Source organism: Aquila chrysaetos, chromosome 12 (genome assembly GCF_900496995.4).
Source record: "Aquila chrysaetos chrysaetos chromosome 12, bAquChr1.4, whole genome shotgun sequence".
Classification (NCBI taxonomy): Eukaryota; Metazoa; Chordata; class Aves; order Accipitriformes; family Accipitridae; genus Aquila; species Aquila chrysaetos.
In genome coordinates, this window is record NC_044015.1 from 37,956,501 (window position 1) to 37,961,585 (window position 5,085).

Sequence of the window (5,085 nt, forward strand, 5' to 3'; positions counted from 1 at the left end):
TTTTTATGCAGTTGGTATTGACATATGTAGCATGAAACTTTTATAAGTTGGCACTGTCAGATTTTTAAGTCCAGCATATTGGCCAGAGCTGCATTTGCAGCAAAGCCATATGCTGCTCTGCATGGGAGGAAGCTTAAGCCTAAAGACACTGAAGCGTCATTGCGAAACGTGAACGCAAACTGATGAAGACTCCTAAATAAATAAATAAAATAATAAACAGATATGCTCGAACACAACCATCCTGCAGAGGATGTTCACACACATGCAAAGGTTACTCCTCTTTGAGATCAGTGACGAATTGACTATTAGCACGCAGGCGTTTTATCTCCCAGGCACCCAGAGCTGGAGAAGATGCTAACAGGCTGCTTGATTTAAGGGGCTTTTTTGAATGTAAGACGTAAATCTCGGCACAAGAATACACACAGTATTGAACTGTGTCCAGAGACCACGGCGAGAGCCCGCAGCTCCCTCTTCTTAATGAACTGCCGCAAAAACCTGGGGTGGACGGAAGGCGAATGGCACTTCATTTTACTGTGCTTTTCATTACAAGGGCAGAAGAAGAAGAAGAAAAAAAAGCCCCGAGAAGGAATCGGTCATTATGAAAAGCAACAACAGCAACAAAACCTCAAAGCACAAAGGAGCACTTCTATATACATTTGAATGGAAAGAGGGAGTAGAAAGGAATCATGGTTTAGTGAAAGAAATTGCTCAGCTATAGCTCTGATTCTTGGAAATGCTTGTTTTTCAACAGCGTGTCAGTGGTGATTTAGAGTCTGACACTTAGCTGATGTAAATCAGTGTCGCTCCTTGCTGCAGCTGATTTATACTACCTGAAGATATGGCCCCATATTTTCTTTTGTGTGCATGTTTGCAAAAGGACAATTTTTTCACCACTTCTCTTTCGCTTGAAAATGAAACTACAGGCTGGTTTTGTACATGAAAACAACAAACCGTGTTGTCTCAAAGACTGAGATGTAATTGTTTTGTGAAAAGTCCCTGTGATGAGCGGTAAAGCTGTAGCCTTTTTGCCAACTTTGCTTTTCCAGGTAAAGGTGACATTCACCCAGAGACGAATTTGTTCCCAAGGGCTTGAATCTGATGCCTTCTATGTTGGGAAAATGCAGCAGCATGAAGCACCCATATATTGGCATGATTTAGACATCCCAAAGGAATGTGAAACGTAGGATGAAAACAAGTTTTCCCATCGATGATTTTATCAATACTGTTTGGTGTTGGGCTGGCAGGTTACGCAGAAGCAGGAGACAGTGCTCTTACACTAAGGACTAGTTTGGCTCATAGGTGATTCTTACTTTTAAACCGACTGCTTAGGACTCAGGAAAATGCCTGAAAGTAAATGAGTATAAAGTCACCTTAGTTAGAAAGCCAAGTATGCTTCTTTTGTGACCAGAGGGAAGAAATAATGAACAGAAAGATCTGATGCCTTGGAGGCAGAGGAGGGATGGGGCCTGCAGGAAGGCAACCTGCATCCTCAGCTTTTAGAGCCATTTCTAGAAGGACAGGTCACAGACTGGCGAACCGCAAAAAAAAAAGAATAAATCCAAGTGATTAAAGAAACCGCCTGTGAAATACCACCATGAAGCACATACAAATAAGAGCAAAAAAGCTGGCATTTGCCTGCAGTTGTTCGTTCTCCACGTTGAACATCGCAGTGTTGGAGTACCGAAATGAAAGCGAGGATACGTGCGGGGCAGAGTTCCATCGTTCACCCTGCAACCCAGCACAATGAAATACAAACCCAAGGGTTTCCTTCAAATGCCGAAGGCAGCTCGGTAGCGGCCCCTCTCCTCCCATTCCAATCCTGCGCCACAGCCAGGGCTCAGACATCCGCACGGCTGAAACTCGGAGCAGCGAAGCTGAAGTCAAAAGAAAGGAAGAAGCTGCCTGTAAGGTCTGGAAAAAAAAAGATTATGAGCAATTACACATTTACAATGCCAGTCAAAGAAGCTAATATATCTCATGCTGAAGTGGCCAGCATGAGAGTTGTGCTAGATGAGATAAGCAGCAAAAATGTACGTTTCTTACTTAAACTAAAAGCTTAGAGGGTACAATAAAACACTGCAGTTCCACCCTGGCTTTAATGAATGGATTTTCCCCTCTTGCACACTGACATACATTTGATATAGTTATTTATCCTATATATTTCTTGCGGCATATTTCCCAGGAGACCTTGTTTATCTCGCTCATAAGTACATGATGGATGTATGGTGCTTTGGATAAATGGTATCACAATCAGATATTTTTATGGATATAGGCAAACTGGGTTATTAACAAAGGAAGGGCAGAGAGGAACCAGTACGCAAAAGAAAATAGCAAATGATTGATGACAATACACCTGAGGTTCCAAGGTGCAGACTCCAGATAACCAGCTAACAGAAGAGTAGATAAGGGCAGCGCTTGAGACAGAGCTGTTTTCTACCTCGGGGTCAATGTCACGCCGACTATCCGCACGCCGGCGTCCCTGTGAGCCTGCCATTTTAGAGCAGGCAAAAATTCCCCAGCAGGAGCAGCTCAAAAATTACTGCCTGCCTTTTTATACAGTGTAATGCAGAGGCACAGGAAGATACAAAACATTTAATCCTAGCCCCAAAAACCTGAAACAAAAGAAATACCAGATCCTGGAGAGTTTGGGGAGGGACTGGCATTTGTTGTGCTGCTCTACCATGCCCAGCACAGCGGGACTCTTAGTGCTGCACTACAAATGAGAGAAAAAAAAAAAAAGATGTTCATAATGGTAATAATCACTGTCTTCATCTCTAGTTTTGTTGATTTACAGAAGCAGGGCGGTGTTAAAATAGGATATAAAAGGAAGACAAATCTGCAGGCATAATTTGACCTGAAATCTGGCAGTTGTCTTGGGTGCTCACTGGGCTCTTTAGCCATCGAGGTAGAAGAACCAGGAGCTGGAAACCCAGGGACCGTTAACACCTCTGCATGGACTCACCGGGTCACTTTCAACAACATCTCTCCATCTGGGAGAGAACCTGGGGGGGGAAAAACTATATCCATCTGATAGCAGGAGAAAGAGGAGCATGGTAAAGTAATTTAGCGATACTACAGCAACCACAGGGTTTGCAAGTGCCCAGCCACAGCCTAGACCACGTCCCAGCCTCACACGTAAACATAAAGTGTCTACGTGATATGAAAAGACAGGGAGCAAGTGAATCGAGGCTGGAAACCGGTCGGATTTACCCATTCCTGATGGAGATGTTAGGGGCTACAAGAGTCAAGCTGGTTTTGTCCTGGGAAAGCTGGATGCGACAATTACGACTTACCTAAAACACCCTTTTGGGAGATTCCTAAGCCATGTTGACCGGATCCAGCACACATCACAGCAGCAATGTCTTCAAGCAGGGAGGCAGAGAAAATACAGCTTCTCCATGTTTACTGAGTTTCTTTTTTTCACAAGCAAACTGCTGGTGAAAATATAATATGGGATGTAGTAAAGCCCATTGAGACAAGTGTCTTAACCAGAGAAATGGGCTAGAGCAGCGCAACCAGTGCTAAACACACACGCAACCTGCCTGCAGCCTTCCCGAGTTTTCATACGTGGGTTATTAATCTAAACTTACACAGAAAGTGGAAGTTAGAAACACCAGTAAAAGATAGTACCAAAATTTAATGCATACCAAAATGAAACAATAAAAGCTTCAGCATAGTATTTTTTATTACCCTCCAGGTCATAATAAATCATTAGTTAGTTGAATCAAAGCACAAAATCACAAGGACAAGATAAAGTTATGTCCTTTATGGGAGGCTTCTAAGCCTATAGGCTCAATATTCAACCACTACTGAAATCATGCTTGAGTTAGACTATCCTGCTGATCTTGAAGATTGTAAAATCTCTCCTCTATTCCTCAAAAAAACCCCCAAATATCCAAACCCAGGCACTGCCCACTTAAAAAAATCTGGGCTTTTCTGATTTGGGAACAACAGTCCAAATTCAGGTTGCTACGTTTGGCTCTGCTTGCCGCAGCAGTGGATAGACGCACCGTGGCTACGTGTCAGAGCGCTTACTCCAGCTTGATCATCAGGAAAGGTGGTCAAATTTACAAAAGCCACTTGACCCATCTGAGAAAGTTCCTTAATCAGATTACATCGATGCTGCTTAAGAAGGGCAGGCAACCGCACTGCAGTACGTGTCCTCATAGGCACCCACGGACCACGATCAGGGTCCTCTGCTGCAGAGCTTCTACCGTGTCCTTGAAAAAGTTCTGAAGAATATCATACCTCACATAAGCAGTGACCTCTTTGACCATGACCCAAAATGAATCTCTTGGCAAATTTCTATCACACAAAAGATATCACAGTTACACAGTGGATAACGACAATGTTTTGGGTTGGCAGCTCAATTACGAAGCCCATAATGAGTACAGAGCACTCTTCTTTTACATATGCAATGTGCTCTTCCTTTCTTAAAGCTGTCACAGAAACCTTGTCAATAAGTGTGGAGGCGGCATGAGGGCTACAACTAAATGCATGTTCCATTGTTCAGATGTCAGAGAGCCTGAGTCGTTCTTACGAGAATTACATTTAGACAACGTCAGTCTGAATGGAGAGAAACTGGCGATACCAACCCATCATCACCAGCATTGCTAAAAACCCTCGGAAGAGTGTTTGACCTTGCAGATGTTAGAAGACTCACAACACTTATGAACAACTTTGCACTGGTGGAAGCGTTTTTCTGGAGCAAAGCTATTGCTGGTTATTTTACAGCACGCCCCACCACGTGTCTTTGCAATAATCATTAACCACCAACAAAGCTGCAGGAGGCAAGTCCCTGGAACGATCCAGGCTCAGGTCAGTCATGAAACGGTGCACAATATTACAAGTTCCTCTTTTGTTTGACCTGGATTGTGATGCATGGCCCCAGGGACAGTAACAAAAGGGCAAACCATTCACTTTGCTTTGGCTCTTTTCATAGCAAATTCTCTCCATCTCAGATGTCCTAACCTGAGTGGACTAGCAATGCAGCCGCTGAAATGCAGGCTTTCACGGGATCAAACCGATGAACCAGAACCTGTTTGGGGCAGAGGTGACTACTAAGGGCAGAAGACCTCGGGGGAT